Source organism: Oncorhynchus nerka, linkage group LG6, assembly GCF_034236695.1.
Source record: "Oncorhynchus nerka isolate Pitt River linkage group LG6, Oner_Uvic_2.0, whole genome shotgun sequence".
NCBI classification, from domain to species: Eukaryota; Metazoa; Chordata; class Actinopteri; order Salmoniformes; family Salmonidae; genus Oncorhynchus; species Oncorhynchus nerka.
The window spans coordinates 56,337,958-56,361,855 of NC_088401.1; positions in this window are offsets into that span (position 1 = coordinate 56,337,958).

Below are 23,898 nucleotides of genomic sequence, written 5' to 3' on the forward strand. Positions count from 1 at the left end.
CTTCATCTCTTCTCTAACTCATTAGGCTCTCTTCTTCTCTTCTCTAACCCATCAGTCTCTTCTTCTCTTCTCTAAGCCACCAGGCTGTTCTTTTCTCTAACCCATAAGAAGTCTCTTCTTCTCTTCTCTAACCCATTAGTTTCTTCTTCTCTTCTCTAGCACATCAGGCTCTTCTTCTCTTTTCAAACCCATCATGCTTTTATTTTCTCTAACCGATAAGTCTCTTCTTCTCTAACCCATCAGTCTCTTCTTCCTTAACCCATCAGGCTCTTCATATCTTCTCCACCCCATCAGTCTCTTTTTCTCTTCTCTAACCCACCAGGCCCTTATTCTCTTCTCTAACCCACCAGGCCCTTATTCTCTTCTCTAACCCATCAGGCCCTTATTCTCTTCTCTAACCCATCAGGCCCGTCTTCTCTTCTCTAACCCATCAGGCCCTTATTCTCTTCTGTAACCCATCAGGCCCTTATTCTCTTCTCTAAGCCATCAGGCCCTTATTCTCTTCTCTAACCCATCAGGCCCTTATTCTCTTCTGTAACCCATCAGGCTCTTCATCACTTCTCTAACTCATCAGTCTCTTCATCTCTTCTCTAACCCATCAGGCTCTTCATCTCTTCTCTAACTCATTAGGCACTTCTTCTCTTCTCTAACTCATCAGTCTCTTCATATCTTCTCTAACCCATCAGGCTCTTCATATCTTCTCCACCCCATCAGTCTCTTCTTCTCTTCTCTAACTCATCAGTCTCTTCTTCTCTTCTCTAACCCATCAGGCTCTTCATCACTTCTCTAACCCATCAGTCTCTTCTTCTCTTCTCTAACTCATCAGGCTCTTCATCTCTTCTCTAACCCATCAGTCTCTTCATCTCTTCTCTAACCCATCAGGCCCTTATTCTCTTCTCTAACCCACCAGGTCCTTATTCTCTTCTCTAACCCATCAGGCCCTTATTCTCTTCTCTAATCCATCAGGCCCGTATTCTCTTCTCTAACCCATCAGGCCCTTATTCTGTTCTCTAACCCATCAGGCTCTTCTCTCTTCTCTAACCCATCAGGCTCTACTTCTCTTCTCTAACCCATCAGTCTCTTCTTCTCTTCTCTAAGCCACCAGGCTGTTCTTTTCTCTAACCCATAAGTCTCTTCTTCTCTTCTCTAACCCATTAGTTTCTTCTTCTCTTCTCTAACCCATCAGTCTCTTCTTCTCTTCTCTAAGCCACCAGGCTGTTCTTTTCTCTAACCCATAAGTCTCTTCTTCTCTTCTCTAGCACATCAGGCTCTTCTTCTCTTATCAAACCCATCATGCTTTTATTTTCTCTAACCGATAAGTCTCTTCTTCTCTAACCCATCAGTCTCTTCTTCCTTAACCCATCAGGCTCTTCTTCTCGTCTCTAACCCATCAGTCTCTTTTTCTCTTCTCTAACCCATCAGGCTCTTCTTCTCTTCTCTAACCCATCAGGCCCTTATTCTCTTCTCTAACCCATCAGGCCCTTATTCTCTTCTCTAACCCACCAGGCCCTTATTCTCTTCTGTAACCCATCACGCCCTTATTCTCTTCTCTAACCCATCAGGCCCTTAGTCCCTTCTCTAACCCACCAGGTCCTTATTCTCTTCTCTAACCCATCAGGCCCTTATTCTCTTCTCTAATCCATCAGGCCCGTATCCTCTTATCTAACCCATCAGGCCCTTATTCTGTTCTCTAACCCATCAGGCCCTTATTCTCTTCTCTAACCCATCAGGCTCTTCTTCTCTTCTCTAACCCATCAGGCTCTTCTTCTCTTCTCTAACCCATCAGGCTCTTCTTCTCTTCTCTAACCCATCAGGCTCTTCTTCTCTCACCCATCAGGCTCGTCTTCTCTAACTCATCAAGATCGTCTTCTCTTCTCTAACCCATCAGGCTCTTCTTCTCTTCTCTAACCCATCAGGCTCTTCTTCTCTTCTCTAACCCATCAGGCTCTTCTTCTCTCACCCATCAGGCTCGTCTTCTCTAACTCATCAAGATCGTCTTCTCTTCTCTAATCCATCAGGCCCTTATTCTCTTTTCTAACCCATCAGTTACTTCTCTCTGTCTGTTACCTCTGACCTTTGTCTGCTACCTCTCTGTCTGTTACCCCTCTGTCTGCTACATCTCTCTGTCTGCTACCTCTGTCTGCTTCCTCTCTCTGTCTGTTACCTATCTGTCTGTTACTGCTCACTGTCTGCTACCTCTCTCTGTCTGCTACCTCGCTGTCTGCTACCTCTCTCTGTGTGTTACCTCTCTGTCTGCTACCTCTCTCTGTCTGCTACCTCTCTGTCTGTTACCTCTCTGTCTGCTACCTCTCTCTGTCTGCTACCTCTCTCTGTCTGCTACCTCTCTCTGTCTGGTACCTCTCTGTCTGCTACCTCTCTGTCTGCTACCTCTCTGTCTGCTACCTCTCTGTCTGTTACCTCTCTGTCTGTTACCTCTCTGTCTGCTACCTCTCTGTCTGTTACCTCTCTGTCTGTTACCTCTGTCTGTTACCTCTCTGTCTGCTACCTCTCTGTCTGGTACCTCTCTGTCTGCTACCTCTCTCTGTCTGCTACCTCTCTGTCTGCTACCTCTCTGTCTGTTACCTCTCTGTCTGTTACCTCTCTGTCTGTTACCTCTCTGTCTGTTACCTCTCTGTCTGCTACCTCTCTCTGTCTGGTACCTCTCTGTCTGTTACCTCTCTGTCTGTTACCTCTCTGTCTGCTACCTCTCTCTGTCTGTTACCTCTCTGTCTGGTACCTCTCTCTGTCTGTTACCTCTCTGTCTGTTACCTCTCTGTCTGCTACCTCTCTGTCTGTTACCTCTCTGTCTGCTACCTCTCTGTCTGTTACCTCTCTGTCTGCTACCTCTCTGTCTGTTACCTCTCTGTCTGTCTGCTACCTCTCTGTCTGTTACCTCTCTGTCTGGTACCTCTCTGTCTGTTACCTCTCTGTCTGCTACCTCTGTCTGCTACCTCTCTGTCTGCTACCTCTGTCTGTTACCTCTCTGTCTGTTACCTCTCTGTCTGGTACCTCTCTGTCTGCTACCTCTCTGTCTGCTACCTCTCTGTCTGCTACCTCTCTGTCTGTTACCTCTCTGTCTGCCTCTCTGTCTGTTACCTCTCTGTCTGTTACCTCTCTGTCTGTTACCTCTCTGTCTGTTACCTCTCTGTCTGTTACCTCTCTGTCTGTTACCTCTCTGTCTCTACCTCTCTGTCTGTTACCTCTCTGTCTGTTACCTCTCTGTCTGCTACCTCTCTGTCTGCTACTCTGTCTCCTCTCTGTCTGTTACCTCTCTGTCTGTTACCTCTCTGTCTGTTACCTCTCTGTCTGTTACCTCTCTGTCTGTGTACCTCTCTGTCTGTTACCTCTCTGTCTGCTACCTCTCTGTCTGTCTGTCTGGTACCTCTCTGTCTGCTACTCTCTCTGTCTGTTACCTCTCTGTCTGTTACCTCTGTCTGTTACCTCTCTGTCTGCTACCTCTCTGTCTGCTACCTCTCTGTCTGTTACCTCTCTGTCTGTTACCTCTCTGTCTGTTACCTCTCTGTCTGTTACCTCTCTGTCTGTTACCTCTCTGTCTGCTACCTCTCTGTCTGTTACCTCTCTGTCTGCTACCTCTCTGTCTGCTACCTCTCTGTCTGTTACCTCTCTGTCTGTTACCTCTCTGTCTGCTACCTCTCTGTCTGTTACCTCTCTGTCTGTTACCTCTCTGTCTGTTACCTCTCTGTCTGTTACCTCTCTGTCTGTTACCTCTCTGTCTGCTACCTCTCTCTGTCTGGTACCTCTCTGTCTGTTACCTCTCTGTCTGTTACCTCTCTGTCTGCTACCTCTCTGTCTGGTACCTCTCTGTCTGCTACCTCTCTCTGTCTGCTACCTCTCTCTGTCTGTTACCTCTCTGTCTGTTACCTCTCTGTCTGTTACCTCTCTGTCTGCTACCTCTCTGTCTGTTACCTCTCTGTCTGTTACCTCTCTGTCTGCTACCTCTCTGTCTGCTACCTCTCTGTCTGTTACCTCTCTGTCTGTTACCTCTCTGTCTGTCTGCTACCTCTACTCTCTCTGTCTGTTACCTCTCTCTGTCTGTACCTCTCTGTCTGTTACTCTCTCTGTCTGGTACCTCTCTGTCTACTCTCTCTGTCTGTTACCTCTCTGTCTGTTACCTCTCTGTCTACCTCTCCTACTCTCTGTCTGTTACCTCTCTGTCTGTTACCTCTCTGTCTGCTACCTCTCTGTCTGTCTGCTACCTCTCTGTCTGCTACCTCTCTGTCTGTTACCTCTCTGTCTGTTACCTCTCTGTCTGTTACTCTCTCTGTCTGTTACCTCTCTGTCTGTTACCTCTCTGTCTGTTACCTCTCTGTCTGCTACTCTCTGTCTGCTACCTCTCTGTCTGTTACCTCTCTGTCTGTTACCTCTCTGTCTGCTACCTCTCTGTCTGTCTACTGCCTCTCTCTGTCTGTACCTCTCTGTCTGTTACCTCTCTGTCTGTCTACCTCTCTGTCTGTACCTCTCTGTCTGTTACCTCTGTCTGTACCTCTCTGTCCTCTCTGTCTGTTACCTCTCTGTCTCTCTGTCTGTTACCTCTCTGTCTGTTACCTCTCTGTCTGCTACCTCTCTGTCTGTTACCTCTCTGTCTGTCTGTACCTCTCTGTCTGCTACCTCTCTGTCTGTTACCTCTCTGTCTGCTACCTCTCTGTCTCTGTCTGTTACCTCTCTGTCTGCTACTGTCTCTCTGTCTGCTACCTCTCTGTCTGCTACTCTCTCTGTCTGCTACCTCTCTCTCTGTCTCTGTCTGTACCTCTCTGTCTGTTACCTCTCTGTCTACCTCTCTGTCTGCTACCTCTCTGTCTGCTACCTCTCTGTCTGTTACCTCTCTGTCTGTTACCTCTCTGTCTGTTACCTCTCTGTCTGTTACCTCTCTGTCTGCTACCTCTCTGTCTGTTACCTCTCTGTCTGCTACCTCTCTGTCTGTACCTCTCTGTCTGTTACCTCTGTCTGTTACCTCTCTGTCTGCTACCTCTCTGTCTGTTACCTCTCTGTCTGCTACCTCTCTGTCTGCTACCTCTCTCTGTCTGCTACCTCTCTGTCTGCTGTTACCTCTCTGTCTGTTACCTCTCTGTCTGTTACCTCTCTGTCTGTTACCTCTCTGTCTGCTACCTCTCTGTCTGCTGTTACCTCTGTCTGGTACCTCTCTGTCTGCTACCTCTCTCTGTCTGTTACCTCTCTGTCTCTACCTCTCTGTCTGCTACCTCTCTGTCTGTTACCTCTCTGTCTGTTACCTCTGTCTCTGTCTCTGTTACCTCTCTGTCTGTTACCTCTCTGTCTGTCTTACCTCTCTGTCTGCTACCTCTCTCTGTCTGTTACCTCTCTGTCTGCTACCTCTCTGTCTGTTACCTCTCTGTCTGTTACTCTCTCTGTCTGTTACCTCTCTGTCTGTTACCTCTCTGTCTGTTACCTCTCTGTCTGTTACCTCTCTGTCTGCTACCTCTCTCTGTCTGTTACCTCTCTGTCTGCTACTCTCTGTCTGTTACCTCTCTGTCTGCTACTCTCTGTCTGTTGCCTCTCTGTCTGTTACCTCTCTGTCTGTTACCTCTCTGTCTGTTACCTCTCTGTCTGTTACCTCTCTGTCTGTTACCTCTCTGTCTGTACCTCTCTGTCTGTTACCTCTCTCTGTCTGCTACCTCTCTGTCTGTCTGTTACCTCTCTGTCTGCTACCTCTCTCTGTCTGTCTGCCTCTCTGTCTGTACCTCTCTGTCTGTTACCTCTCTGTCTGTTACCTCTCTGTCTGTACCTCTCTGTCTGTTACCTCTCTGTCTGTTACCTCTCTGTCTGCTACCTCTCTGTCTGTTACCTCTCTGTCTGTTACCTCCTCTCTGTCTGTTACCTCTCTGTCTGTTACCTCTCTGTCTGTTACCTCTCTGTCTGCTACCTCTCTGTCTGTTACCTCTCTGTCTGTTACCTCTCTCTCTGTCTTACCTCTCTGTCTGTTACCTCTCTGTCTGTTACCTCTCTGTCTGCTACCTCTCTGTCTGTTACCTCTCTGTCTGCTACCTCTCTGTCTGTTACCTCTCTGTCTGGTACCTCTCTGTCTGCTACCTCTCTCTGTCTGTTACCCTCTCTGTCTGTTACCTCTCTGTCTGCTACCTCTCTGTCTGTTACCTCTCTGTCTGTTACCTCTGTCTGTCTGCTACCTCTCTCTGTCTGCTACCTCTCTGTCTGCTACCTCTCTGTCTGTCTGTTACTGTCTCTCTGTCTGTTACCTCTCTGTCTGCTACCTCTCTGTCTGTTACCTCTCTGTCTGCTACCTCTCTGTCTGCTACCCTCTCTGTCTGTTACCTCTCTGTCTGTTACTCTCTCTGTCTGCTACCTCTCTCTGTCTGTTACCTCTCTGTCTGTCTCTGTCTGTTACCTCTCTGTCTGCTACCTCTCTGTCTGTACCTCTCTCTGTCTGTACCTCTCTGTCTGTTACCTCTCTGTCTGTTACCTCTCTGTCTGCTACCTCTCTGTCTCTACCTCTCTGTCTGCTACCTCTCTGTCTGTTACCTCTCTGTCTGCTACCTCTCTGTCTGCTACCTCTCTCTCTGTCTGCTACCTCTCTGTCTGTTACCTCTCTGTCTGTTACCTCTCTGTCTGCTACCTCTCTGTCTGCTACCTCTCTGTCTGCTACTCTCTGTCCTCTCTGTCTGTTACCTCTCTGTCTGTTACCTCTCTGTCTGCTACCTCTCTGTCTGTTACCTCTCTGTCTGTTACCTCTCTGTCTGCTACCTCTCTGTCTGTCTGTTACCTCTCTCTGTCTGTTACCTCTCTGTCTGTTACCTCTCTGTCTGTTACCTCTCTGTCTGTTACCTCTCTGTCTGTTACCTCTCTGTCTGTTACCTCTCTGTCTGCTACCTCTCTGTCTGTTACCTCTCTCTGTCTGGTACCTCTCTGTCTGTTACCTCTCTGTCTGTTACCTCTGTCCTCTCTGTCTGTTACCTCTCTGTCTGCTACCTCTCTGTCTGCTACCTCTCTGTCTGTTACCTCTCTGTCTGTCTACCTCCTCTCTGTCTGTTACCTCTCTGTCTGCTACCTCTCTGTCTGCTACCTCTCTCTGTCTGTCTACCTCTCTCTGTCTGCTACCTCTCTGTCTGTTACCTCTCTGTCTGTTACCTCTCTGTCTGCTACCTCTCTGTCTGTTACCTCTCTGTCTGCTACCTCTCTGTCTTACCTCTCTGTCTGTTACCTCTCTGTCTGCTACCTCTCTCTGTCTGTTACCTCTCTGTCTGTTACCTCTCTGTCTGTTACTCTCTGTCTGCTACCTCTCTGTCTGGTACCTCTCTCTGTCTGTCTGTTACCTCTCTGTCTGCTACCTCTCTCTGTCTGTTACCTCTCTGTCTGTTACCTCTCTGTCTGTTACCTCTCTGTCTGCTACCTCTCTGTCTGTTACCTCTCTGTCTGTTACCTCTCTGTCTCTACCTCTCTGTCTGCTACCTCTCTGTCTGTTACCTCTCTGTCTGTTACCTCTCTGTCTGTTACCTCTCTGTCTGTTACCTCTCTGTCTGTACTCTCTCTGTCTACCTCTCTCTGTCTGCTACCTCTCTGTCTGCTACCCTCTGTCTGTTACCTCTCTGTCTGTTACCTCTCTGTCTGTTACCTCTCTGTCTGCTACCTCTCTGTCTGCTACCTCTCTGTCTGCTACCTCTCTGTCTGTTACCTCTCTGTCTGTACCTCTCTGTCTGCTACCTCTCTGTCTGTTACCTCTCTGTCTGTTACCTCTCTGTCTGTCTACCTCTCTGTCTGCTACCTCTCTCTGTCTGTTACCTCTCTGTCTGTTACCTCTCTGTCTGTTACCTCTCTGTCTGCTACCTCTCTGTCTGTCTGTCTGCTACCTCTCTGTCTGCTACCTTACCTCTCTGTGGTACCTCTCTGTCTGTTACCTCTCTGTCTGTTACCTCCTACCTCTGTCTGTACCTCTCTGTCTGTTACCTCTCTGTCTGCTACCTCTCTGTCTGTTACCTCTCTGTCTGTTACCTCTCTGTCTGTTACCTCTCTGTCTGTTACCTCTCTGTCTGTACCTCTCTGTCTGTTACCTCTCTGTCTGTTACCTCTCTGTCTGCTACCTCTCTGTCTGTTACCTCTGTCTGCTACCTCTCTGTCTGTTACCTCTCTGTCTGTTACCTCTCTACCTCTCTGTCTACCTCTCTGTCTGCTACCTCTCTGTCTGTTACCTCTCTGTCCTCTCTGTCTGTACCCTCTCTCTGTCTGTTACCTCTCTGTCTGCTACCTCTCTGTCTGTTACCTCTCTGTCTGTACCTCTCTGTCTGCTACCTCTCTGTCTGTTACCTCTCTGTCTGTTACCTCTCTGTCTGTTACCTCTCTGTCTGTTACCTCTCTGTCTGCTACCTCTCTCTGTCTGCTACCTCTCTGTCTGCTACCTCTCTGTCTGGTACCTCTCTGTCTGTTACCTCTCTGTCTGTTACCTCTCTGTCTGCTACCTCTCTGTCTGGTACCTCTCTGTCTGCTACCTCTCTCTGTCTGGTACCTCTCTGTCTGCTACCTCTCTGTCTGTTACCTCTCTGTCTGCTACCTCTCTGTCTGGTACCTCTCTGTCTGTTACCTCTCTGTCTGCTACCTCTCTGTCTGCTCTCTGTCTGTTACCTCTCTGTCTGTTACCTCTCTGTCTGTTACCTCTCTGTCTGCTACCTCTCTCTGTCTGTTACCTCTCTGTCTGTTACCTCTCTGTCTGTTACCTCTCTGTCTGTTACCTCTCTGTCTGTTACCTCTCTGTCTGTTACCTCTCTGTCTGCTACCTCTCTGTCTGTTACCTCTCTGTCTTACCTCTCTGTCTACCTCTCTGTCTGCTACCTCTCTGTCTCTACCTCTCTGTCTGTTACCTCTCTGTCTACCTACCTCTCTGTCTGTTACCTCTCTGTCTGTTACCTCTCTGTCTGTCTACCTCTCTGTCTGTTACCTCTCTGTCTGTTACCTCTCTGTCTGTTACCTCTCTGTCTGTTACCTCTCTGTCTGTTACCTCTCTGTCTGTTACCTCTGTCTGCTACCTCTCTGTCTGTTACCTCTCTGTCTGTTACCTCTCTGTCTGCTACCTCTCTGTCTGTTGCCCTCTCTGTCTCTCTGTCTGTTACCTCTCTGTCTGTCTGCTACCTCTGTCTGTTCTCTGTCTGTCTGTCTGTTACCTCTCTGTCTGGTACCTCTCTCTGTCTGTTACCTCTCTGTCTGTTACCTCTCTGTCTGTTACCTCTCTGTCTGTTACCTCTCTGTCTGCTACCTCTCTCTGTCTGGTACCTCTCTGTCTGCTACCTGTCTGTCTACCTCTCTCTGTCTGTTACCTCTCTGTCTGTTACCTCTCTGTCTGCTACCTCTCTGTCTGTTACCTCTCTGTCTGTTACCTCTCTGTCTGCTACCTCTCTGTCTGTTACCTCTCTCTCTGTCTGTTACCTCTCTGTCTGTACCTCCTCTCTGTCTGCTACCTCTCTCTGTCTGTTACCTCTCTGTCTGTTACCTCTCTGTCTGCTACCTCTCTGTCTCTGTCTGTCTTACCTCTCTGTCTGTTACCTCTCTGTCTGTTACCTCTCTGTCTGTTACCTCTCTGTCTGTCTCTACCTCTCTGTCTGTTACCTCTCTGTCTGTTACCTCTCTGTCTGCTACCTCTCTGTCTGTTACCTCTCTGTCTCTCTGTCTGTTACCTCTCTGTCTGTTACCTCTCTGTCTGCTACCTCTGTCTGTTACCTCTCTGTCTGCTACCTCTCTGTCTGCTACTCTCTCTGTCTGTACCTCTCTGTCTGTTACCTCTCTGTCTGTTACCTCTCTGTCTGCTACTCTCTGTCTGTTACCTCTCTGTCTGTTACCTCTCTGTCTGTTACCTCTCTGTCTGCTACCTCTCTGTCTGTTACCTCTCTGTCTGTTACCTCTCTGTCTGTTACCTCTCTGTCTGTTACCTCTCTGTCTGTTACCTCTCTGTCTGCTACCTCTCTGTCTGCTACCTCTGTCTCTCTGTCTGTTACCTCTCTGTCTGTTACCTCTCTGTCTGCTACTCTCTCTGTCTGTTACCTCTCTGTCTGCTACCTCTCTGTCTGTTACCTCTGTCTGTCTGTCTTACCTCTCTGTCTGCTACCTCTCTCTCTGTCTGTCTACCTCTCTGTCTGCTACCTCTCTGTCTGTTACCTCTCTGTCTGTTACCTCTCTGTCTGTTACCTCTCTGTCTGTTACCTCTCTGTCTGTTACCTCTCTGTCTCTTACCTCTCTGTCTGTCTACCTCTCTGTCTGCTACCTCTCTGTCTGCTACCCTCTCTGTCTGTTACCTCTCTGTCTGCTACTCTCTCTGTCTGTTACCTCTCTGTCTGTTACCTCTCTGTCTGTCTCTCTGTCTGCTCTCTCTGTCTTCTGTCTGTTACCTCTCTGTCTGTTACCTCTCTCTGTCTGTTACCTCTCTGTCTGCTACCTCTCTGTCTGTTACCTCTCTGTCTGTTACCTCTGTCTGTCTGCTACCTCTCTGTCTTACCTCTCTGTCTATTTACCTCTCTCTGTCTGTTACCTCTCTGTCTGTTACCTCTCTGTCTGTCTGTCTGTTACCTCTCTGTCTGTTACCTCTCTGTCTGTTACCTCTCCTCTCTGTCTGTTACCTCTCTGTCTGTTACCTCTCTGTCTGCTACCTCTCTCTGTCTGTCTACCTCTCTGTCTGCTACCTCTCTGTCTGCTACCTCTCTGTCTGTTACCTCTCTGTCTGTTACCTCTCTGTCTGTTACCTCTCTGTCTGCTACCTCTCTCTGTCTCTCTACCTCTCTCTGTCTGTTACCTCTCTGTCTCTTACCTCTCTGTCTGCTACCTCTCTCTGTCTGTTACCTCTCTGTCTGTTACCTCTCTGTCTCTGTCTGCTACCTCTCTGTCTGCTACCTCTCTGTCTGCTACCTCTCTGTCTGCTACCTCTCTGTCTGTTACCTCTCTGTCTGTTACCTCTCTGTCTACCTCTCTGTCTGCTACCTCTCTGTCCTACCTCTCTGTCTGTTACCTCTCTCTGTCTGTCTGTTACCTCTCTGTCTGTTACCTCTCTGTCTGTTACCTCTACCTCTCTGTCTGCTACCTCTCTGTCTGTTACCTCTCTGTCTGTTACCTCTCTCTGTCTGTTACTACCTCTCTGTCTGTTACCTCTCTGTCTGCTACCTCTCTGTCTGTTACCTCTCTGTCTGTTACCTCTCTGTCTGCTACCTCTCTGTCTGTTACCTCTCTGTTACCTCTCTCTGTCTGCTACCTCTCTCTGTCTGTTACCTCTCTGTCTGTTACCTCTCTGTCTGCTACCTCTCTCTGTCTGTCTACCTCTCTGTCTGTTACCTCTCTGTCTGTTACCTCTCTGTCTGTTACCTCTCTCTGTCTGTTACCTCTCTGTCTGTTACCTCTCTGTCTGTTACCTCTCTGTCTGCTACCCTCTCTGTCTGTTACCTCTCTGTCTGTTACTCTCTCTGTCTGTTACTCTCTGTCTGTTACCTCTCTGTCTGTTACCTCTCTGTCTGTTACCTCTCTGTCTGCTACCTCTCTCTGTCTGTTACCCTCTCTGTCTGTTACCTCTCTGTCTGTCTGTTACCTCTCTGTCTGCTACCTCTCTCTGTCTCTCTGTCTGCTACCTCTCTCTGTCTGTCTGCTACCTCTCTGTCTGTTACCTCTCTGTCTGTTACCTCTCTGTCTGCTACCTCTGTCCTCTCTCTGTCTGCTACCTCTCTGTCTGTTACCTCTCTGTCTGTTACCTCTCTGTCTGTACCTCTCTGTCTGTTACCTCTCTGTCTCTGTCTGTTACCTCTCTGTCTGTTACCTCTCTGTCTGTTACCTCTCTGTCTGCTACCTCTCTGTCTGTTACCTCTCTGTCTGTTACCTCTGTCTGCTACCTCTCTGTCTGTTACCTCTCTGTCTGTTACCTCTCTGTCTGTTACCTCTCTGTCTGTTACCTCTCTGTCTGTCTGTCTGTTACCTCTCTGTCTGCTACCTCTCTGTCTGTTACCTCTCTCTGTCTGTTACCTCTCTGTCTGCTACCTCTCTGTCTGTTACCTCTCTGTCTGTTACCTCTCTGTCTGTTACCTCTCTGTCTGTTACCTACCTCTCTGTCTGTTACCTCTCTGTCTGTTACCTCTCTGTCTGTTACCTCTCTGTCTGTTACCTCTCTCTGTCTGTACTCTCTCTGTCTGTTACCTCTCTGTCTGCTACCTCTCTCTGTCTGCTACCTCTCTGTCTGCTACCTCTCTGTCTGCTACTCTCTCTGTCTGTTACCTCTCTGTCTGTCTGTTACCTCTGTCTCTCTGTCTGCTACCTCTCTGTCTGTTACCTCTCTGTCTGTTACCTCTCTGTCTCTGTCTGTTACCTCTCTGTCTGCTACCTCTCTGTCTGTTACCTCTCTGTCTGTCTACCTCTCTCTGTCTGTTACCTCTGTCTGTCTCTCTGTACCTCTCTGTCTGTTACCCTCTGTCTGCTACCTCTCTGTCTGTTACCTCTCTCTGTCTGTTACCTCTCTGTCTGTTACCTCTCTGTCTGCTACCTCTCTGTCTGCTACCTCTCTGTCTGTTACCTCTTCTGTCTGTTACCTCTCTGTCTGCTACCTCTCTGTCTGCTACCTCTACCTCTCTCTGTCTGTTACCTCTCTGTCTACTCTCTGTCTGTTACCTCTCTGTCTGTTACCTCTCTGTCTGTCTACCTCTCTGTCTGCTACCTCTCTGTCTGGTACCTCTCTCTGTCTGTCTACCTCTCTCTGTCTGCTACCTACCTCTCTCTGTTACCTCTCTGTCTGTTACCTCTCTGTCTGTTACCTCTCTGTCTGTTACCTCTCTGTCTGTTACCTCTCTGTCTGTTACCTCTCTGTCTGCTACCTCTCTGTCTGCTACCTCTCTGTCTCTGTCTGTTACCTCTCTGTCTGCTACCTCTCTGTCTGTTACCTCTCTGTCTGTTACCTCTCTGTCTGTTACCTCTCTCTGTCTGTTACCTCTCTCTGTCTGTTACCTCTCTGTCTGTTACCCTCTGTCTGTTACCTCTCTGTCTGTACCTACCTCTCTGTCTGTTACCTCTCTGTCTGTTACCTCTCTCTGTACCTCTCTGTCTGTCTACCTCTCTCTCTGTCTGCTACCTCTCTGTCTGCTACCTCTCTGTCTGTCTGTCCTCTCTGTCTGTTACCTCTCTGTCTGCTACCTCTCTCTGTCTGTTACCTCTCTGTCTGTTACCTCTCTGTCTGTCTTACCTCTCTGTCTGTTACCTCTCTGTCTGCTACCTCTCTGTCTGTTACCTCTCTGTCTACCTCTCTGTCTACCTCTCTGTCTGTTACCTCTCTGTCTGTTACCTCTCTGTCTGTTACCTCTCTGTCTACCTCTGTCTGTCTACCTCTCTGTCTGCTACCCTCTCTGTCTGCTACCTCTCTCTGTCTGTTACCTCTCTGTCTGTACCTCTCTGTCTGTTACCTCTCTGTCTGTTACCTCTCTGTCTGCTACCTCTCTGTCTGTTACCTCTCTCTGTCTGCTACCTCTCTCTCTGCTACCTCTCTGTCTGTTACCTCTCTGTCTGTTACCTCTCTGTCTGCTACCTCTCTCTGTCTGTCTGCTACCTCTCTGTCTGCTACCTCTCTGTCTGTTACCTCTCTGTCTGTTACCTCTCTGTCTGTTACCTCTCTGTCTGCTACCTCTCTGTCTGTTACCTCTCTGTCTGTTACCTCTCTGTCTGTTACCTCTGTCTCTGTCTGTCTGTTACCTCTCTGTCTGCTACCTCTCTGTCTGCTACCTCTCTGTCTGCTTCCCTCTGTCTACCTCTCTGTCTGTTACCTCTCTGTCTGTTACCTCTCTGTCTACCCTCTCTGTCTGTCTACCTCTCTGTCTGTTACCTCTCTGTCTGTTACCTCTCTGTCTGCTACCTCTCTGTCTGCTACCTCTCTGTCTGCTACCTCTCTCTGTTACCTCTCTGTCTTACCTCTCTGTCTGTTACCTCTCTGTCTGTTACCTCTCTGTCTGTTACCTCTCTGTCTGCTACCTCTCTCTCTGTCTGTTACTCTCTCTGTCTGTACCTCTCTGTCTGCTACCTCTCTGTCTGTTACCTCTCTGTCTGTTACCTCTCTGTCTGTTACCTCTCTGTCTGTTACCTCTCTGTCTGCTACCTCTCTGTCTGTTACCTCTCTGTCTGCTACCTCTCTGTCTGCTACCTCTCTCTGTCTGTTACCTCTCTGTCTCTGTCTGTCTCTGTCTCTCTGTCTGTTACCTCTCTGTCTGTTACCTCTCTGTCTGCTACCTCTCTGTCTGTTACCTCTCTGTCTGTTACCTCTCTGTCTGCTACCTCTCTGTCTGCTACCTCTCTGTATGCTACCTCTCTGTCTGTTACCTCTCTGTCTGATACCTCTCTGTCTGTTACCTCTCTCTCTGATACCTCTCTGTCTGCTACCTCTCTCTGTCTGTTACCTCTCTGTCTGGTACCACTCTGTCTGCTACCTCTCTGTCTATTACCTCTCTGTCTGTTACCTCTCTGTCTGTTACCTCTCTGTCTGTTACCTCTCTGTCTGCTACCTCTCTCTGGCTGTTACCTCTCTGTCTGCTACCTCTCTCTGTCTGTTACCTCTCTGTCTGTTACCTCTCTGTCTGTTACCTCTCTGTCTGGTACCTCTCTGTCTGTTACCTCTCTGTCTGGTACCTCTCTGTCTGCTACCTCTCTGTCTCTCTCTGTCTGGTACCTCTCTGTCTGTTACCTCTCTGTCTGCTACTCTCTCTGTCTGTCTTACCTCTCTCTGTCTGTACCTCTCTGTCTGTTACCTCTCTGTCTGTTACCTCTCTGTCTGCTACCTCTCTCTGTCTGTACCTCTCTGTCCTCTCTGTCTGTTACCTCTCTGTCTGTTACCTCTCTGTCTGTTACCTCTCTGTCTGTTACCTCTCTGTCTGTTACCTCTGTCTACCTCTCTGTCTGTTACCTCTCTGTCTGTTACCTCTCTGTCTGTTACCTCTCTGTCTGTTACCTCTCTGTCTGCTACCTCTCTGTCTGTTACCTCTCTGTCTGCTACCTCTCTGTCTCTGTCCCTCTCTGTCTGTTACCTCTCTGTCTGTTACCTCTCTGTCTGTCTGTTACCTCTCTGTCTGCTACCTCTCTGTCTGTTACCTCTCTGTCTGTTACCTCTCTGTCTGCTACCTCTCTGTCTGTTACCTCTCTGTCTGTTACCTCTCTGTCTGTTACCTCTCTGTCTGTTACCTCTCTGTCTGTCTGTCTTACCTCTCTGTCTGCTACCTCTCTCTGTCTGTTACCTCTCTGTCTGTTACCTCTCTGTCTGCTACCTCTCTGTCTGCTACCTCTCTCTGTCTGTTACCTCTCTGTCTGTTACCTCTCTGTCTGTTACCTCTCTGTCTGTTACTCTCTGTCTACCTACCTCTCTGTCTGTTACCTCTCTGTCTGCTACTCTCTCTCTGTCTGTTACCTCTGTCTGTCTCTGCTACTCTCTGTCTGTCACTCTCTCTGTCTTACCTCTCTCTGTCTGTTACCTCTCTGTCTGTTACCTCTCTGTCTACCTCTCTGTCTGTTACCTCTCTGTCTGTTACCTCTCTCTGTCTCTTGTCCTCTCTCTGTCTGTTACCTCTCTGTCTGTTACCTCTCTGTCTGTTACCTCTCTGTCTGTTACCTCTCTGTCTGTTACCTCTCTGTCTGTTACCTCTGTCTGTTACCTCTGTCTGTTACCTCTCTGTCTGTTACCCTCTCTGTCTGTCTACCTCTCTGTCTGCTACCTCTCTGTCTGTTACCTCTCTGTCTGCTATCTCTCTCTGTCTGTTACCTCTCTGTCTGTTACCTCTACCTCTGTCTCTGTCTGTTACCTCTCTGTCTGCTACCTCTCTGTCTATTACCTCTCTGTCTGTCTGCTACCTCTCTGTCTGTTACCTCTCTGTCTGTTACCTCTCTGTCTGTTACTCTCTGTCTGCTACCTCTCTGTCTGTACCTCTCTGTCTGTTACCTCTCTGTCTGGTACCTCTCTGTCTGCTACCTCTCTGTCTGTTACCTCTCTGTCTGTTACTCTCTGTCTCTCTCTGGTACCTCTCTGTCTGTCTACCTCTCTGTCTGATACATCTCTGTCTGCTACCTCTCTGTATGTTACCTCTCTGTCTGTTACCTCTCTGTCTGGTACCTCTCTGTCTGTTACCTCTCTCTGTCTGCTACCTCTCTGTCTGCTACCTCTCTGTCTGGTACCTCTCTGTCTGCTATCTCTCTCTGTCTGTTACCTCTCTGTCTGTTACCTCTCTGTCTGCTACCTCTCTGTCTGTTACCTCTCTGTCTGTTACCTCTCTGTCTGGTACCTCTCTGTCTGCTACCTCTCTGTCTGTTACCTCTCTGTCTGCTACCTCTCTCTGTCTGTTACCTCTCTGTCTGTTACCTCTCTGTCTGTTACCTCTCTGTCTGTTACCTCTCTGTCTGTTACCTCTCTGTCTGTTACCTCTCTGTCTGTTACCTCTCTGTCTGCTACCTCTCTGTCTGTTACCTCTCTGTCTGTTACCTCTCTGTCTGTTACCTCTCTGTCTGTACCTCTCTGTCCTACCTCTCTCTGTCTGTTACCTCTCTGTCTGTTACCTCTCTGTCTGTTACCTCTCTGTCTGCTACCTCTCTGTCTGCTACCTCTCTGTCTGTTACCTCTCTGTCTGTACCCTCTCTGTCCTACCTCTCTGTCTGTACCTCTCTCTGTCTGTTACCTCTGTCTCTGTCTGTTACCTCTCTGTCTGTTACCTCTCTGTCTGTCTGTCTGTTACCTCTCTGTCTGCTACCTACCTCTGTCTGTCTGTGTACTACCTCTCTGTCTGTTACCTCTCTGTCTGCTACCTCTCTGTCTGTTACCTCTCTGTCTGTTACTCTCTCTGTCTGGTACCTCTCTGTCTGCTACCTCTCTCTGTCTGTTACCCTCTCTGTCTGTTACCTCTCTGTCTGTTACCCTCTCTGTCTGTTACCTCTCCTCTGTCTCTGTCTGTTACTCTCTCTGTCTGTTACCTCTCTGTCTGTTACCTCTCTGTCTGTTACCTCTCTGTCTGCTACCTCTCTCTGTCTGTTACCTCTCTGTCTGTTACCTCTGTCTGTCTTACCTCTCTGTCTGTTACCTCTCTGTCTGTTACCTCTCTGTCTGTTACCTCTCTGTCTGTTACTCTCTGTCTGTTACCTCTCTGTCTGCTACCTCTCTGTCTGCTACCTCTCTGTCTGTTACCTCTCTGTCTGTTACCTCTCTGTCTGTCTTACCTCTCTCTGTCTGCTACCTCTCTCTGTCTGTTACCTCTCTGTCTGCTACCTCTCTGTCTGTCTGTTACTCTCTCTGTCTCTGTCTGTTACCTGTCTCTCTGTCTGTTACCTCTCTGTCTGTTACCTCTCTGTCTGCTACCTCTCTGTCTGCTACTCTCTGTCTGTTACCTCTCTGTCTGCTACCTCTCTGTCTGTTACCTCTCTGTCTACCTCTCTACCTCTCTGTCTGCTACCCCTCTCTGTCTGTTACCTCTCTGTCTCTACCTCTCTGTTACCTCTGTCTGTTACCCTCTCTGTCTGTTACCTCTCTGTCTGTTACCTCTCTCTGTCTGTCTGTTACCTCTCTGTCTGTTACCTCTCTGTCTGTTACCTCTCTGTCTGTTACCTCTCTGTCTGCTACCTCTCTGTCTGTTACCTCTCTGTCTGCTACCTCTCTGTCTGTTACTCTCTCTGTCTGCTACCTCTCTGTCTGCTACCTCTCTCTGTCTGTCTACCTCTCTGTCTGTTACCTCTCTCTGTCTGTTACCTCTCTGTCTGTTACCTCTCTGTCTACCTCTCTGTCTGTTACTCTCTCTGTCTGTTACCTCTCTGTCTGTTACCTCTCTGTCTGTTACCTCTCTGTCTGCTACCTCTCTCTGTCTGTCTACCTCTGTCTGTTACCTCTCTGTCTGTTACCTCTCTGTCTGTTACCTCTCTGTCTCTGTCTGTTACCTCTCTGTCTGGTACCTCTCTGTCTGCTACCCTCTCTGTCTGTTACCTCTCTGTCTGTTACCTCTCTCTGTCTGTCTACCTCTCTGTCTGTACTCTCTCTGTCTGTTACCTCTCTGTCTGGTACCTCTCTGTCTGCTACCTCTCTGTCTGCTACCTCTCTGTCTGTTACCTCTCTGTCTGTTACCTCTCTGTCTGCTACCTCTCTCTGTCTGCTACCTCTCTGTCTGCTACCTCTCTGTCTGTTACCTCTCTGTCTGCTACCTCTCTGTCTGTTACCTCTCTGTCTGTACCTCTGTCCTCTCTGTCTGTTACCTCTCTGTCTGTTACCTCTCTGTCTGTTACCTCTCTGTCTGCTACCTCTCTGTCTGTACCTCTCTGTCTGCTACCTCTCTGTCTGTTACCTCTCTGTCTGTTACCTCTCTGTCTGTTACCTCTCTCTGTACCTCTCTCTGTCTGTACCTCTCTGTCTGTTACCTCTCTGTCTGTTACCTCTCTGTCTGCTACCTCTCTCTGTCTGTTACCTCTCTGTCTGTTACCTCTCTGTCTGTTACCTCTCTGTCTGCTACCTCTCTCTGTCTGTTACCTCTCTGTCTGCTACCTCTCTCTGTCTGTTACCTCTCTGTCTGTTACTCTCTCTGTCTGTACCTCTCTGTCTGTTACTCTCTGTCTGTACCTCTCTGTCTGTTACCTCTCTGTCTGCTCTCTCTGTCTGTTACCTCTCTGTCTGTTACCCTCTGTCTGTTACCTCTCTGTCTGTACCTCTCTGTCTGTTACCTCTCTGTCTGATACCTCTCTGTCTGCTACCTCTCTGTCTGTTACCTCTCTGTCTGTTACCTCTGTCCTCTCTGTCTGTTACCTCTCTGTCTGCTACCTCTCTGTCTGTTACCTCTGTCTTACCTCTCTGTCTGCTACCTCTCTGTCTGCTACCTCTCTGTCTGTTACCTCTCTGTCTGCTCTACCTCTCTCTGTCTGTTACCTCTCTGTCTGTTACCTCTCTGTCTGCTACTCTCTCTGTCTGTTACCTCTCTGTCTGCTACCTCTCTGTCTATTACCTCTCTGTCTGTTACCTCTCTGTCTGTTACCTCTCTGTCTGTTACCTCTCTGTCTGTACCTCTCTGTCTGTTACCTCTCTGTCTGGTACCTCTCTGTCTGCTACCTCTCTGTCTGTTACCTCTCTGTCTGTTACCTCTCTGTCTGGTACCTCTCTGTCTGTTACCTCTCTGTCTGTTACATCTCTGTCTGTTACCTCTGTCTCTCTGTCTGTTACCTCTCTGTCTGTTACCTCTCTGTCTGTTACCTCTGTCTGTCTGTTACCTCTCTGTCTGGTACCTCTCTGTCTGTTACCTCTCTGTCTGTACCTCTCTGTCTGCTGTACCTCTCTGTCTGTCTGTTACCTCTTACCTCTCTGTCTGCTACCTCTCTGTCTGTTACTCTCTCTGTCTGTTACCTCTCTGTCTGTACCCTCTGTCCTACCTCTGTCTGCTACCTCTCTGTCTGTTACCTCTCTGTCTGTTACCTCTCTGTCTGCTATCTCTCTGTCTGCTACCTCTCTCTGTCTGTTACCTCTCTGTCTGTTACCTCTCTGTCTGTTACCTCTCTGTCTGCTATCTCTCTGTCTGATACCTCTCTCTGTCTGTTACCTCTCTGTCTGGTACCTCTCTGTCTGCTACCTCTCTGTCTGCTACCTCTCTGTCTGCTACCTCTCTGTCTGCTACCTCTCTCTGTCTGTTACCTCTCTGTTACCTCTCTGTTACCTCTCTGTCTGTTACTCTGTCTCTGTCTGTTACCTCTCTGTCTGTTACCTCTCTGTCTGTTACCTCTCTGTCTGTTACCTCTCTGTCTGTTACCTCTCTGTCTGTTACTGTCTCTCTGTCTGGTACCTCTCTGTCTGCTACTCTCTGTCTGTTACCTCTCTGTCTGTTACCTCTCTGTCTGTTACCTCTCTGTCTGCTACCTCTCTGTCTGCTACCTCTGTCTGTTACCTCTCTGTCTGTTACCTCTCTGTTACCTCTCTGTCTGTTACCTCTCTGTCTGTACCTCTCTGTCTGTTACCTCTCTGTCTGCTACCTCTCTGTCTGCTACCTCTCTCTGTCTGCTACTCTGTCTCTCTGTCTGTCTGTCTGCTACTCTCTCTGTCTGTTACCTCTCTGTCTGTTTACCTCTCTGTCTGCTACCTCTCTCTGTCTGTTACCTCTCTGTCTTTTACCTCTCTGTCTGTTACTCTCTGTCTGTCTGTCTACCTCTCTCTGTCTGTTACCTCTCTGTCTGTTACCTCTCTGTCTGTCTGTTACCTCTCTGTCTGCTACCTCTCTGTCCTACCTCTCTGTCTGTTACCTCTCTGTCTGTTACCTCTCTGTCTGTTACCTCTCTGTCTGTTACCTCTCTGTCTGTTACCTCTCTGTCTGTTACCTCTCTGTCTGTTACCTCTCTGTCTGTTACCTCTCTGTCTGTTACCTCTCTGTCTGTTCTGTCTCTCTGTCTGCTACCTCTCTGTCTGCTCTGCTATCTCTCTCTGTCTGTCACCTCTCTGTCTGTCACCTCTCTCTGTCTGCTGCTACCTCTCTCTACCTCTCTCTGTCTGTCACTGTCTCTCTCTGTCTGTCACCCTCTCTGTCTGCTACCTCTCTCTGTCTGTCACCTCTCTGTCTGTCTGTCACCTCTCTCTGTCTGTTACCTCTCTCTGTCTGTCACCTCTCTATGTCTGTCTGTCCTACCTCTCTCTGTCTCTCTGTCTGTCACCTCTCTCTGTCTGTCACCTCTCTGTCTGTCTGCCACTGTCTCTCTCTGTCTGTCACCTCTCTCTGTCTGTCACCTCTCTCTGTCTGTTACCTCTCTGTCTGTCTGTTACCTCTCTGTCTGTCACCTCTCTGTCTGTCACTCTCTCTCTGTCTGTCACCTCTCTCTGTCTGTTACCTCTCTGTCTGTCACCTCTCTCTGTCTGTCTGTTACCTCTCTGTCTGTCTGTCTGTCACCTCTCTCTGTCTGTCATCTCTCTCTGTCTGTCACCTCTCTCTGTCTGTTACCTCTCTCTGTCTGTCTCACCTCTCTGTCTATCTGTCACTCTCTGTCTCTGTCACCTCTCTCAGTCTGTCACCTCTCTGTCTATCTGTCACCTCTCTCTGTCTGTCACCTCTCTCTGTCTGACACCTCTCTCTGTCTGACACCTCTCTCTGTCTGCCACCTCTCTCTGTCTGTCACCTCTCTCTGTCTGCCACCTCTCTCTGTCTGTCATCTCTCTCTGTCTGCCACCTCTCTCTGTCTGGTACCTCTCTCTGTCTGTTACCTCTCTGTCTGCTACCTCTCTCTGTCTGTTACCTCTCTGTCTGTTACCTCTCTGTCTGCTACCTCTCTCTGTCTGTACCCTCTCTGTCTGTCTGCTACCTCTCTCTGTCTACCTACCTCTCTGTCTGTTACCTCTCTGTCTACCTCTCTGTCTGTTACCTCTCTGTCTGCTACCTCTCTCTGTCTGCTACCTCTCTGTCTGCTACCTCTCTGTCTGTTACCTCTCTGTCTGTTACCTCTCTGTCTGTTACCTCTCTGTCTGCTACCTCTCTCTGTCTGTACCTCTCTGTCTGTTACCTCTCTGTCTGCTACCTCTGTCTGCCTGTTACCTCTCTGTCTGTTACCCTCTGTCTGTTACCTCTCTGTCTGCTACCTCTCTGTCTGCTACTCTCTCTGTCTGCTACCTCTCTGTCTGTTACCTCTCTGTCTTACCTCTCTGTCTGTTACCTCTCTGTCTGCTACCTCTCTGTCTGTTACCTCTCTGTCTGCTACCTCTCTCTGTCTGTTACCTCTCTGTCTGTTACCTCTCTGTCTGCTACCTCTCTGTCTGCTACCTCTCTGTCTGTTACCTCTCTGTCTGCTACCTCTCTCTGTCTGTTACCTCTCTGTCTGGTACCTCTCTGTCTGCTACCTCTCTGTCTGTTACCTCTCTGTCTGTCTACCTCTCTGTCTGCTACCTCTCTGTCTGTTACCTCTCTGTCTGTCTGTCTTACCTCTCTCTGTCTGTTACCTCTCTGTCTGGTACCTCTCTCTGTCTGTTACCTCTCTGTCTGGTACCTCTCTGTCTGCTACCTCTCTGTCTGTTACCTCTCTGTCTGTTACCTCTCTGTCTGTTACCTCTCTGTCTGTTACCTCTCTGTCTTACCTCTCTGTCTGCTACCCTCTCTGTCTGTTACCTCTCTGTCTGCTACCTCTCTGTCTGTTACCTCTCTGTCTGTTACCTCTCTGTCTGCTACCTCTCTGTCTGTTACCTCTCTGTCTGTTACCTCTCTGTCTGGTACCTCTCTCTGTCTGTTACCTCTCTCTGTCTACCTCTCTCTGTCTACCTCTCTGTCTGTTACCTCTCTGTCTGTTACCTCTCTGTCTGTTACCTCTCTGTTACCTCTCTGTCTGTCTTATCTCTGTCTGTCTGGTACCTCTCTGTCTGTTACCTCTCTGTCTGCTACCTCTCTGTCTGTTACCTCTCTGTCTGTTACCTCTCTGTCTGCTACCTCTCTGTCTGGTACCTCTCTGTCTGTTACCTCTCTCTGTCTGCTCTCTGTCTGCTACCTCTCTGTCTGTACCTCTCTGTCTGTTACCTCTCTCTGTCTGTTACCTCTCTGTCTGTTACCTCTCTGTCTGCTACCTCTCTGTCTGTTACCTCTCTGTCTGTTACCTCTCTGTCTGGTACCTCTCTGTCTGCTACCTCTCTGTCTGCTACCTCTCTGTCTGCTACCTCTCTGTCTGTTACCTCTCTGTCTGTTACCTCTCTGTCTGTTACCTCTCTGTCTTACCTCTCTGTCTGTTACCTCTCTGTCTGTTACCTCTCTGTCTGGTACCTCTCTGTCTGTTACCTCTCTGTCTGTACCTCTCTGTCTGCTACCTCTCTCTCTGTTACCTCTCTGTCTGCTACCTCTCTGTCTGCTACCTCTCTGTCTGTTACCTCTCTGTCTGTTACCTCTCTGTCTGCTACCTCTCTGTCTGTTACCTCTCTGTCTGTTACCTCTCTCTGTCTCTCTGTCTGCTCTCTCTGTCTGCTACCTCTGTCCTCTCTGTCTGTTACCTCTCTGTCTGTTACCTCTCTGTCTGTTACCTCTCTCTGTCTGCTATCTCTCTGTCTGATACCTCTCTGTCTGTCTCTGTCTCTCTGTCCTCTCTGTCTGCTACCTCTCTGTCTGCTACCTCTCTGTCTGCTACCTCTCTGTCTGCTACCTCTCTGTCTGCTACCTCTCTCTGTCTGTTACCTCTCTGTCTGTTACCTCTCTGTCTGTTACCTCTCTGTCTGTTACCTCTCTGTCTGCTACCTCTCTGTCTGTTACCTCTCTGTCTGTTACCTCTCTGTCTGGTACCTCTCTGTCTGTTACCTCTCTGTCTGGTACCTCTCTGTCTGCTACCTCTCTGTCTGTTACCTCTCTGTCTGATACCTCTCTCTGTCTGCTACCTCTCTGTCTGCTACCTCTCTGTCTGTTACCTCTCTGTCTGGTACCTCTCTGTCTGTTACCTCTCTGTCTGCTACCTCTCTGTCTGTTACCTCTCTGTCTGCTACCTCTCTCTGTCTGCTACCTCTCTCTGTCTGCTACCTCTCTCTGTCTGTTACCTCTCTGTCTGTTACCTCTCTGTCTGTTACCTCTCTGTCTGCTACCTCTCTCTGTCTGTTACCTCTCTGTCTTTTACCTCTCTGTCTGTTACCTCTCTGTCTGGTACCTCTCTCTGTCTGCTACCTCTCTGTCTGTTACCTCTCTGTCTGTTACCTCTCTGTCTGCTACCTCTCTCTGTCTGTTACCTCTCTGTCTTTTACCTCTCTGTCTGTTACCTCTCTGTCTGGTACCTCTCTCTGTCTGCTACCTCTCTCTGTCTGTTACCTCTCTGTCTGGTACCTCTCTGTCTGCTACCTCTCTGTCTGTTACCTCTCTGTCTGCTACCTCTCTGTCTGTTACCTCTCTGTCTGTTACCTCTCTGTCTGTTACCTCTCTGTCTGTTACCTCTCTGTCTGCTACCTCTCTCTGTCTGTTACCTCTCTGTCTGTTACCT